Consider the following 13589-nt stretch of genomic DNA (forward strand, 5'->3'; position numbering starts at 1 on the left):
GTGATGAATTTGATGACTGCGATCTATTCCGGGTCTCTGGTCTCAAAGTTGGCTTGTGGTGTCAGGTTTTATAACTATGTGCAAGATGTAAAAATTGATCAATCGAAAAGTGTCTTCATGGCTCAGTATTTATATTGTATCGAACTCTCAGAAGTCGCTCGTGACAGACATCGCACATGTTTTTACATTATAGCAGCCATACTTGAGTCCACTACTACATCTCCAAATCTGTCTGCCAACTTACCAAAGCAAAATTAGAAATTTTTTTTACGAAATTTAAAGAGACTGAGAATTTATGTGTAAAATGTTCCATCTTAAAGGAATTTTTGTGCTGATTCCAAGTGTAATATTTCCTAAGTTACACAGGATTTAATATTCTGATTTATATTTTTAGTAATACTAATTCAGCTGATGCATTTGGATTACAGTTGTGTGAAAAAAAATGATCTATCATCTTCCAGCTCCTGCCGAGTAAACGTAATTTTTTGAAAAGTCTTCAATCTGAATGTGAATATTACACAAATGTTTCGTTGGTTCATATGTGATTCAATTTTGGAATTAGCCAAATCAGTTTGTTCCCCACGAAATCTATTGCTCTGTCTTTAGTTGCTATAAATCCTCGATTCATTGTAGCTAAACATGTGGTAACGTTTTAAAGCGGTTTAAACAGTCGAAATATGGTTTTCTCAAAGCAAATCCTAAAATACAATTTTGGAAGGAAGGCAATGTGCAATATTATACTGTAGTTATTAATACTAGTGTATTTTATGTACGAGGAAAAAATGGAATTCTCTTGATATAAATTTTTGGTTACGTTCAAAAAGGTTGTTGTTAGGTGTCCTGATCGACATTTCTTCGACAACTGGTTATGAAATTATATCACAACTGCGGCTACATTTATTCATAGAGTAATGTGCCTCAATAAACAACTGGCTTATGATTATTTTTTCGTAAAAAAGCCAATATAATATCCCATTCTGAAAATATGAACTTGATGGATAGTTTCTTCTTGCACATTTTATAAGGAAATAACAAAGACAGACCAAATGTTTCTCAGAATTTCCTTGCTACCCTTGAAATCCTGTTCTGTGAAATTTTCGCAAAGTTGGTATTTCTTTGTATTGTTCATAATATCGCACCTGCCTATAGTTTGGGTCACAAACGAAGGCGGTCGGGTTAAGGCTCGTTCTGCGCATCAGAGTCGCGCATTCTCTGACAGCCAATGAACGTTCAGTATTGTTCTAGGCACTCTGGTGTGAATATCGTACCCAGTGCAAGCGTTAAATGTGATCACGGCGACTTATTTAGTGAATTTTTATTCCATTTGTTGCGGGTTGTCATGGCTGATGGTGGTAAGCGACAAATTCTGCACAAGCAAGCAGGAGGCGTAATTTGCAGGATACATGCGTACATGAAGCGTCAAGTTGGTAATTGAAGGCAGTGTGTGTGTGTGTGTGTGTGTGTGTGTGAAGGAGGAAGGCTGGGGAAGGATAACAATTGTAGAGAAAGGCCGAGACTTCAGTACAGTGGGCAGGTGCAAATGAATGTAGGTTGCAGTAGTAACTCGGAAATGAAACGGCAGCCTTCGGTCTAAAGATCACAACAATGTTAAAAAGACTAAATTGATTCCGTTATTAAACGAAACACCGAAAATAAAACGTTTCTTCTTCTCTTCTTTGAGGTATGTTAAAGACGTCGTTAATCCTTGCCTTTGAAATAAGTTACCGAACCAGTCAGAAAGCCATAGTTTAACATGGACTCCGAACCACAGAGTAACTTAGTATTTTTTTCATATAAAGTTCATTTCTGCAGGTGAAAAACCCGATAAAAATTCTTCAAGCAACTGAGGTTTATGTCCTGTACCTGTGGATATGTAGTGTTAATAGCACGTTAGTCACCTAGCCACACATTTTTAGTCTATAATACACGGTCCAGTCACATTTAATGTGACCACCGCCTATGTGCAGTAACCAAGCACAGGATACAGGTGACAGTACTAGCAGTGGAGGGTATGTAAAGCATGTCGGGGGCAGGGCGGGAGCGACGAGGAAAACAGTTCAGACGTTGTCGTAATTTGGAAATGAGCTATTTATCCTACGTCCACAACGACATCATTCGCCTTCGGGCCAACAGTGGGAGAATTTTCGAAATAATTAAGTTTGTAAACTGCTTGTGTGCCGTCTTGGTTAAAGTACACCGTGCATTGCAAAATAGTGCTATACGAAACTGTGGTTCACCATGAGCCATAGTTGAGAGGGGTGAAAGGTTACTGCGGAGTTGTGTACGGGCGAATAGACATGCAACTGTTGAGCAACTGACGGCCCTGATGAACCAAGGGACAACCAACAGTGTCTCCTCAACGACTGTTCAGGGAACCCTGCTGAGTAAGGGCCTCCGCAGCAGGCGCCTGGTTCAAGCATTATGCTGACTGCTGGACGACCAAGTCTGGAATCTAATACCGCAACTAGACGTCCACTGAGCCGTGACAGGTGGCCTTTTCAAATGAATCAATTTTAGGCCGGTATTACACTATCAAATTTCTTTGTCAAAGTTGATATGTCAAATATTTATGTCAAAGAAGTTTGATGGTGTAATGGGGCACTTTGTCAAATCTCGTCTGTCGTCAAATAAATTTGATCAAATCTCGCTGTAGATTTGATCATAAAAGTTGCTTGTCTTCTGTTCACTGCAACGTGACTGTTACCACGTGGATCACTAGCATCGTTGCAGCGTTCTGTCATCTGTAGTGTGTTTATAAACATGGCAGGTAAATACAATTGGTTTGTACCGTCAACTACAAAATTAATAGAGATGTATGAAGCTGATGAGGCGCTTTACAACGTGAGGCACCCTGAATACAAAAATAGATTAATAAGATTGGAGAGCTATAAAAATATTGCGGAGGTAATTAGCCGTGAGATACGGTTTTCGGACACAAAATTTAATTTATTTGTTTATAAAATAAAAATAGTCCTTAATGCACATAAAGTGTATTGAACATTTATTCCTTCAGACCTTGATCCTTCAGTGCTTTGTAAATTGCTGCACACGTTTCAGGTATTATTTTCTTTAATGTGCACTGTGGTATTAGAGTGCTGTGCTGTAAGCTAGAGTAACTCTCTCCTATAGCAAGGAATCGGAGTGTTACACTGTCTTCTGCAGATATAGGTGTTCTTAAGTGAGTATTGTGCTTTGTGATATAAGGATACACTTCACTGAGCACATACTGAAATGTATGATCATCCATTCTTAAGTAATTTATGTACGACTTGACGTACTCCACTACAAGCTGACGAACCAAGTTTTGTTGAACGCTTTTACCGTCTCGTCGTAAAACCCACGGCTTCATCCAGGTACGTTTCCTTTTTTCCTCCGCTTCTCTTCCACATGTGCACACAGTGCAATTGTGGTACATGCAACTGCTGCGGTTAATAACAAGTTGTTGATGTCAGCCATCTTTAACTTCGACGAAAAATATGATGACAGTGTAATATTCCTTTCTAGCCACACGCCAAGTAATACAGGCCTTATGCTCCATCGGACCTGTGGCCGTTGGCGTCTACGGCCATGAAACGTCTGAAAGCAAAGGGTTCAGGCCGAAGGAGAGAGCGTTGTGGTATGGGGAATGTTTTCGTGCCATATCCTGTGTGATCTCGTCACTCCGGAAGGCACAACTGATCAAGACAAGTATGCAACTATCATTGGGGACCATGTCCACTTCTACATGCAGTTTGTTTTTTTCAGCACGATGGCATTATCAGCAGTACCATGCAACGTGTTACTCGCAGTGCATGTGCGTGGTTCGAAGAGCTCTAGAATGAGTTTACCGTACTCCCGTGGCGAAGTCCCCACATTTAAACCCAATCGAAAGCCTATATGACCACCTTGATAGTGCTGTACACGCAGTGGATAATGAACCACGAAATCTACCGCAGTTGACCGCGGCACTGGAGTCGGTAGGAATCCACATCCCAGTCGATGCCTTTCAGAACTTCACTGGCTCTCGTCCGTAGCAGCGGTCTGCACTGTAAAAGATGGTTATTCAGGTTTTGACCGGTGGTCACTTTAATGTGAATGGCCAATGTATTTTATTTGCAGTCTGTTCAAGACAGGATAAATCTACATTTATGCTCTGCGTACCACAGCGAAATGCACGAAGGGTAATTCTCGTTGTACCATATGAATAGGCCCATTCCCGTACCATTCGCGTATGGAGCATCGAATAGCTGCTTAAATACTTCCGTGTGCGCTATAATTAGTCTTCGTGGCTGCTACGGAAGCCATGCGTGTGGACTGTAGTGGTTTCAGAAATTCCTCATTTAATATTGTTTTTTGAAATTTTGTTATTAGTCTATTACAGAATAGTTGGCGACTTTCTTCAAGCGTCTGTCAACTCAGGTTCCACAGCATTCCCGTTAGTCAAAAATGGTTCAAAGGGCTCTGAGCACTATGGGACTTAACATCTGAGGTCACCAGTCCCCCTTTTTTTTTAGTCTCATTTTGTTCGCTTCTGTTCGTTGCATCTGCTCGGGGCGGACGTCGTAAGACGTCCAGTGAAGTTCGTTGTTGATCGATTAACTCAGTTTTTTTGTTACAGAGGGCACGTAACCCTCTGACCGAACACGCTGAGCTACCGTGCCGGCATCCCCTAGGACTTAGAACTACTTAAACCTAACTAACCTAAGGACATCACACACATCCATGCCCGAGGCAGGATTCGAACCTGCGACCGTAGCGGTCACGCGGTTCCAGACTGAAGCGCCTAGAACCGCACGGCCACACCGGCCGGCTCCCGTTACTCAAATAAACCTCTGGCCATTCGTTTTGTCCTTATTTGCACACGTTCAGCATCCCCTGTTAGGGCTGTTAGGTATAAAACGCACACACTTGAGCAATATTGTGCAATGGGTCGCACGAATGTTATGTATGCAACCTTCATTGTGGATTTGACGGCATTTTCCCTGTATCCTACCAACAAAACGAAGTCTGCCACTTGCGGCTATGTGATCATTTCTGAGCTGTGGGTCGGGTTACCCACGCGTCTGATGTACGATAAATGAAGACAGTCTCATGAAAGTACTTTATAGCTGCTTTTATCAAGGACCAGCAACAGCACCCAACTGTGGCAAACGGTGAGACAACTCCCCTCCCACGAGGCGCCCTTCGGCTGGGCACATAATGGGCAGGCACGCCTTGACCGACACACAGCAGATTGTAGCGTGACGTCACACCAGCCGGGGGGCCTATCACATCTGGGTCGCCGAGGCGCTGAGACTCTATGGATGCTGCGTTGCCGCGCGTAGACATCCGACAAGTTCGGCACGGCGCTGGGTGTGAAGCTTTCGCACGCCCCTCATACCGTGCAACCAGCACACATCTTACAGGTCTTGCAGTACACACTGAGAGCTACAGTGGTTACTCAGATTCTATTAACATATTTTCTTTTTTATCTCGGGAGCTACCGGCGTTCATACACTGCAGTGTCATTAATAACAGATTGCTCTGGTATATTTATGTCACATCGTCTTGATTTATCGTCCGAGTGGTTTTACCTTGACAATACGAGGGCTATGCCGAACGTTTTTAGCAGAATGTGTGAAAAAAATTATTTGTAAAAAAAGTTTACAACTTTTCAAAATACTCTCCATTAGCATGTATACATTTTTCCCTTCTCTGAAACCACTTAGAAAATGTGTCAGTCCAGGCTTCTTTTGGGATATCACTTAGTGCAATCTCGTACGCTGCAATGGCCTCCTCATCAGATGAAAACCGCTGCCCTCGAATTTTTTCCTTGGTCTTAGGGAACAGAAAGAAGTCACAGAGGGCTAGGTCAGGTATATAGGGGGGATGGGGTAACACTCGCACTTTTTCCTTCTCCAGAAAGTCCATCGTTCTGGCAGCCCTGTGCGCAGATGCATTGTCGTGATGCAGCAGAAGGTGCCCACTCTTGGACTTTGGATGTTGTGACTTTCATGTGGCGATGACTTTTGGAAGACAATCGTTCACGTACCATTCAGCATTGACTGTACGACGCGCGTCCAAGGTCACGGAGGTGAGATGCCCGATCTTTGTGAAAAAAGTTGCCACCATCTTTTTTCCAGAGCTCCGACTTCGTCTAACATTTGTGGGTGGTTCCTCCCCTGGAAAGCACCACACAGAAGACTGTCTCTTAGTTTCAGGGTCATAATGGTAGACCCACGTTTCATCACCTGTGACGACATTGTAGGTGTCTTGGGACTTCCCTCCATTGAATTTTTCGAGCATGAAACGACACCAGTGCACTCTCGCCTCCTTTTGGCTTTCTGTCAGGGAATGTGGCACCCAACGGGCACATCTCTTAGTAAGGCCTAAGTGACTATGAATGATGGTCTGTGCTGCTGTTGATCAAATATTTAGGACCCCTTCAATGTCGCAAAATGTAAGATGTGGATCTTCCTTCATCATTTTCCTCACTGCATCAATGTTTTCAGGAGTCACAGCTGTCGCTGGCCGACCGGGACGAGGTTCATCTTCAATTGACTGTCGACCCCTCGAAAACTCGCAAAACCCCCTAGAAGGGGAAGCTTCACCAAAAACACGCAGCAAAGAAGAATGGCATTCTTCGGCACTTAAACCCTTTTTATAATCGTAAAAAATCATGGCGCGAAAGCCGTGGCGCGACAGCTCCATCCTGCACAGCCTCTGACTCAACACTGCCTGTGCTTTCTTACCGCGCTGTGGGGGGATCACCGCTAGCCAGGGCCTGCGCGCGCACGTCCCAAGGTCGAAAACATGGCTCTTTCGAATGAAAACAACCCCATTGTCGTCCGCCTTACAGTTTACGGGCTGCTAAAAACTTTCGGTATAGCCCTCGTATTACAGTAATAGCCCAGCTAAACAGTGTGCGCAAAACTGAAAGCTCGTAGAACGAAAATGAAAATTATACATTGCAAGAAACCGAATACTGATTGACTTATGTACTCACTATCTGTTCAAAGGATCCGGACACCCTATGCAATGCGTAATTGACTACCAGCTGTCACGAAAGATGGACCCTTCAGTATAAAAGGAGGCGGGGAGTACTGTGTTGTCAGAGAAGCAGGAAAAAAGTAACAGCAGTGGAGTCGGTCAGAAGAACCCAATAACATCAAACGTGGACTAGTCACTGATGTCAACTGAGTCACAAATCCGAGCGAGCCAGTTTGTCCCTTCTAAAGCTGCCCAGTTCGTCTGCTGGTGACGTGACTGTGATGTGGATATGCGAAACAGCAACCACTGCTAAGCCACGACAGGTGGGCCACACATACTGAGGGACACGAAATCAGCAGACGGAATCACTCGTGAGTCCCAAAGTGCTACCACTACTCCACCACAACGAATGTGCGAAGATTGGGGTATAATGGTCGAGCAGCTTCTCATAAGCCACACATTTTTGTATTCAGTGCTAAGCTACACTTGAGGTAGTGTAGACAACGACGCCACTGGATCGTGAATAACTGGGTACGACTGATTTGGAGCGACGAACCACGTTCTACACTGCGGCAATCAGATGGAAAGGTTTGGATTTGGCGAATGTGAGGAGAACGTTACCTGCCATCACGTGTAGTGCCAACAATGAAGTACAGGGGTGGGGGTGTTACGGGTATGGGATGTTTATCGTCGTTGGAGCGAGGTCCCACTGCGGTTCAGAAAACACTAAATTCGGAAGGAAATGAATACAATTTACGATACTGTATACTGCGTACAGTAGAGGTAAAGTTCGGGAATGATAACTGATTGTATCAGCTTGACAAGCACTCAGTCATAGAGCGGCTTGTGTGAGGCAATGGTTTGTAGACAGTAACATTCCTAAAATACAGCGGCCTGCCCAGAAGCCGATCTGAACCCAATGGAACGCCTGATTGAACATCGACTTCTCTCCAGATCCCAGGGTCCACCATCACTACTCTGGTTCCGGGTCTTGAGGAAGAATGGGCTGCCATTCCTCCACTGATGTTCAGATACCTCATTGAAGGTCTTCCCTGCATAACTGAAGTAGTCATAAAGACAACGGGTTGAGACACCTCATATTAACATCCACTAATAGGTGTCTGGATACTTTTGATCATGCAGCGTACTCGTTTTCATAGAAGTCCGTATTGTCTGTCCAATTATTAGTACGAAAGCATCTTGTACAGCGTGCGATAAAGCTACTTTCACAAACTACGAGCGATGTTGTAGAATACTGAAATAAAGTACAGTTCTTCGGAAGACGAATTTTTCGTGGCAACTGAAGATTTGTACCATATCCGGACTTGAGCTCGAATTTCCTGCTTCTTACGAGCAGTCGCTTAGCTACTAGGCTATCTGAACACGCCTCCAGAGACCTCGCTCAAACTTTCATTGTCGCAAATGTCCACCCATCCCTGTTGGAGAGAGAATCTGCCACAAAGTTTCAGTTTCACTACATGTTCATTAAATTATAAGTTCAATATTTCTAAACGGTTTTCATGTCATTTCAGGTTTATTTTATCTTCATTAATTTCATCCTTATCGAGCCATTCATTCCATCCCACCACATTAAATCCATTCGTTGGAAACACGTCCCACTTAAAATCCGTAGAGCCAGGCGCACTACGCTAATCACTATTAGAACATTTTTACATATTTTATTTTTATTATCATTAAAATCATAGCCATCTGTGGAACGTTAAACGTAGGTATGACGGTATATTATTTGGGGAGGGGGGGGGGAGGGAGGAGACGAAGTAGAAACTGACTTCTTCCCCAGAATCGAACCCTGAATTGCGCCTGGGTGCAGCTGTGTGGTTCCTACACGATGGATCCCGTCTCACTTTAATAACATCATTCTGGTTGGTTGGTTGATTGACTTGGGGGAGGGGACCAAACAGCGAGGTCATCGGTCCCATCGGATTGGGAAGAATGAGGAAGGACGTCGGCTGCGCCCTTTCAAAGAAACCATCTCGGCATTTGCCCGAAGCGATTTAGGAAAGTCACGAGAAACCTAAGTCAGGATGGCCGGCCGTGGGTTTGAACCGTCTTCCTCCCGAATGCGAGTCCAGTGTGCTAACCACTGCGCCACCTCGCTCAGTAACTTCATTCTGAATGCAACGTTTAGTGAGAGGTGTATCGGAAGAGGAGGCATTGTTCAGCTGGCCACTACGACCGCTCAGTTTGAAACTTCTGAACTATTCTCTGTGGGACCACGTCAAGAATTTGTTGTATGCTAAACAGTGTACGATGTCAAAGGTCGCATTTCAGTAGCTTTCGACACTGGTACCCAAATACCCTCTGTTTATTCCAGATAGTTCCTTTTAATGAATACACTTTGTGATGGAATGCTGAAGCACGAAGAACGTAATCGTCTACCGTTATTTATTTTCTTCTACCGCGTTAACACTTAGCTCTCTACAGGAAACGGAAATTTTGGCTGATCCTTATTTTCTTATTTAAGACAGTTTATTTTCGTCTGCCTTACCATCTTGCGAAGTGTATACGTGCAAAGCCGGCGAAAAAATTAAAATAAGTCAAAATTGTTCGAATTTGGTGCAGTTCCAAACCACAGAAATTATGTGGATTGCAGTGTCGAAATAACGTGTCGGTCAGGCAATGGCACAGTGTTAATAGACTCAAAAACACATCATCCACACAACAAAACACATCAATCTGTAGTCCGCAAAATGGCTGCTAATATCTACGAAAGGTGTTCAGTAAGTAGCGCAACACATTTTTTCTCGGGCAGTTTCGATTGAGAAAATGCGGAATTTGTTGTGGGACATCGTGAAATATTCCCGCTTCAACCGCTATAGTTTCTTGAAGTTCCGATAGGTAGCGACGCTATACGTAGCCTTCAAAATGGCGGCTGTAACGGAGGTGCTTTACAAGCAGAGAGTTAATAGGCGCTTGCAGAATGTCTAAGAGGACATGGCAGTGAACAAAAGCACGGTGAGTCGTTGGGCGAGACGTTTGTCATCATCGCAACAAGGTCGTGCAAACCTGAACAATCTCTCGCATGCCGGTGGTCGCAGAGACCCGTAAGAAACTGAACAAGGCGGTACATCGTGTTCGTCGTCACAAAAATGCAAACCAACTTCTTCTCCATGACGACGCAAGGTCTCAACAACTCTGCGCACCTGAGGATCTAACAAAACTTCATTGGACTGTTCTTCTTCATATATCCTACAACACGGATCTCGCCAACTTCTGACTTTCATGTGTCTGATCCATTGAAGGATGCACTCCATAGAAAGCAGTAAGTGGATGATGGGGAGGCTATTCATGCAGCAAGACCTTGACTCCGACGTCGACCAGTAGAGTGCTACCATAAGTTTTGTAGCCAGAAGAGTGGGGAATAATATGGTGTCTTGGATTCCTGAATTAAACCAACCCGTTTTCAGATAAACATGTGTTGTTTTACTTACTGAACGCCCATCGTCTATGCAGAGTCGGATGCATATCGGTAAGTTTCTAGATTTACTTTACAAAAACCGAAGAAAAATTCTGTTTCTGTTACTGACGGCTTATGTAGCAACAACTGAGCAGGTGACGGCTCTAACGTTCTGCAGCATAAAACACAAAAGTCAATAGCTATGTGTTTACCGTGTACGCCAAAGTAGAAGTTTGGCGTATATACCGAATGTAGCTGGACTGTAGCATCGTCGCATTAACGAAACGAAATGATTCTGGGAAGTCCACTGAATTCAGACACACGCGAAATAACGCACGTTCCAGAACACGTTTCCGCGTGTCCTCCATCGGAGCGCGTAACAGGTAACAGGGTTCACGGAAGCACTGCGGCCGCGTATTCAGGGAACTGGGGGTCAGTTACGTGTTACCTGTCACGTCAAGGTCTAGGCAGGCGCCGCCTTCGTGGAGAACAATGTTTACGAAAATCAATGTCTTTATCATGTACATGGTACTCCACACGTGCCAGATAGCTTTGCGACTACTGCGGGAAGTTTAGCGATTAGCTGGCTTTATTACTTCTAAAGCCGCGACTGACGTTAACTTGGTAGGAGGAAAGCTAGGCACCATACGTAAGGCATTAGTGACGGAACAACATCTCCGAACGGCCTCAGACGGGAAAAGGAATAGGTCATAGCATTTTTAAGGAATCATTCTAATTTCTCCCTTAAATTATTTAGAAAAAACACGGAAAACCTCAGTTTGGGAATTTCAGTTGTACCACTCCATAAAATATACCGAGTGGCCCACTTAAAAGTTTCAGCGCAGATAAGGCGGAGGCACATACAAGTAAAGACATTCTAAAACGTTAGTAAATATAAGTTTCAACACAAATTTACGTTGTTTTCTTTTTTAATGGATACCCCGTTTTATTTCTTACGCAATCTATAACATGAAAAATCGCAAAAAGAATGGCGTTGGTTGCATCGCAATACGTCAATTATATCCATAAAAATTGCAATGTGAAATTGACGCTTGAAACTAACTAAACGCGCCACTATTGCACATCCCGAGATGCAAGCGTGATCTCCACATACACGTTATGATCACAAGTATCCGGACACCCCCAAAAATATGTCTTTCATATTACGTGCATTGTGCTGCCACCTACTGCCAGGTACTCCATATCAGCGACCTCAATAGTCATTAGACATCGTGAGAGAGCAGAATGAGGCGCTCCGCGGAACTCGTGGACTTCGAACGTGGTCAGGTGGTTGGGTGTCACTTGTGTCATACGTCTGTAAGCGGGGTTTCCACACTCCTAAACATCCCTAGGTCTACTGTTTCCGATGTGATAGTGAAGTGGAAACGTGAAGGGACGCGTACAACATAAAAGCGTACAGGCCGACCTCGTCTGTTGACTGACAGAGACTGCCGACAGTTGAAGAGGGTCATAATCTGTAATAGGCAGACTTCTATCCACACCATCACACAGGAATTCTAAACCGCATCAGGACCCACGGCAAATACTATTATAACAGTTAGGCGGGAGGTGAGAAAACTTGGATTTTATGGTCAAGCGGTTGCTCATAAGCCACACATCACGCCGGTAAATGCCAAACGACGCCTCGCTTGGTGTAAGGAGCGTAAAGCATTGGGCGATTGAACAGTGGAAAGACGTTGTGTGGAATGACGAATCACGGTACACAATGTGGCGATCCGATGGCACGGTGGGGGTATGGCGAATGCCCGGTGAACGTCATCTGCCAGCGAGTGCCAGATAAAGAAGCAGCTGTCGATTATCAGTCCAATATAAAAACAGCGGTAGTGTGTCGCAGTATCAATCCTCCACCATTCGATCCCACTCCACCCCGAAGGAAAAAAAAAAAAACCAGATTCGCCTACCCATCAACAAGATTTGCTGGCGACGGCACCCGAAAACTTTAGCGGGAATCCTGTGAGCTGCATTAGCATCATGGATATATCCCAATGATCCTCTACGGCGGAACGAATTAAGTGATTGAATAGATGTTCGTACAACTCTTTTGACTTTAATGCATTCTGTGACCACAATGATGCGTCGTATGACCCAAAATGCAGTTTCGCTGTGTAAAGAGCCAGCATTTCTCTGTTCGTAGCTTTCCGAGTAAGCCGTTACTGCAACTCACTTCCGTGCGGTTAGAAGGCCGTTCTATGCAAATCGACGGAGGCGTCTGGACTTCAGTGCTACCACCCTACCCCGTACATATTACCAAAGAAATCATTGTTCTTCACGTACCGTTGGGGCCACAAGCCGAAAATGTACCGTTTGTTAAAATTTGCTCAGGTTACTAATCATAAGAAGTTACATTTGGATCCTCTCTGAGAAAGACAAATTATTTGTCCACTGTAGGTCGTGTGCCAACGACCTTGCCGCAATGGTGACATCGTTTTCCGTCAGATCATCGAAGTTAAGCGCTGTTGGGCTTGGCTACCATCTGGATGAGTGGCCATACGGGTTGCCGAGCACTGTTGGCAAGCGGGTTTCATTCACCCCTTATGTGGCCAGTTGGGAAGCTACTCGAGTGAGAAGCAGCGGTTTGCGTAAAGAAAACTGACAATGGCCGGTAGAGTGGTGTGTTAACCACATGTCCATCCCTATCCGCATCCAGTGACGCCTACCGGCTGAAGACGACACGGCGACCGGTCGTACAGTTGGGCCTTCTACGGCCTGTCCAGACAGAGTTCAGAGGTTATGTTTTAGCTGATCAGTATAAGACTCTGTGAATACTCGTGTGCTGGTTGTAACAAGAAGTATCAATATTCGTCCATATCGGTCGCTTATCATTAACTGTTAGTATGTAGGACGGTGGTTCCAAATCTGGGGGTCATTATTCTGAGCGGTAAAACAAGGGGTTTTATTGTGACTCGGCCACGGGACTAAATTATTTTCAATATATAACTATTTCGTAAGACTATAATAATCACATAACTAATGAGGACGTATTGAACAGAATTGGGGAGAAGATAAATTTGTGGCACAACTTGACTAGAAGAAGGTTGGTAGGACATGTTCTAAGGCATCAAGGGATCACCAATTTAGTATTGGAGGACAGCGTGGAGGGTAAAAATTGTAGAGGGAGACCAAGAGATGAAGACACTAAGCAGATTCAGAAGGATGTATGTTGCAGTAGGTACTGGGAGATGATGAAGCTTGCACAGTATAG

At 44.3% G+C, this 13589-nt stretch overlaps 1 protein-coding gene across 2 annotated transcripts in view; it reads right to left on the reverse strand.

Annotated features, from left to right (window-relative positions):
- The window catches only part of LOC126091891 (ATP-binding cassette subfamily G member 4-like), a 311475-nt gene that overhangs the window by 31753 nt on the left and 266133 nt on the right, over window positions 1-13589 (reverse strand). The window lies entirely within an intron of this gene.

The sequence above is a fragment of the Schistocerca cancellata genome, chromosome 7, assembly GCF_023864275.1.
Source record: "Schistocerca cancellata isolate TAMUIC-IGC-003103 chromosome 7, iqSchCanc2.1, whole genome shotgun sequence".
Classification (NCBI taxonomy): Eukaryota; Metazoa; Arthropoda; class Insecta; order Orthoptera; family Acrididae; genus Schistocerca; species Schistocerca cancellata.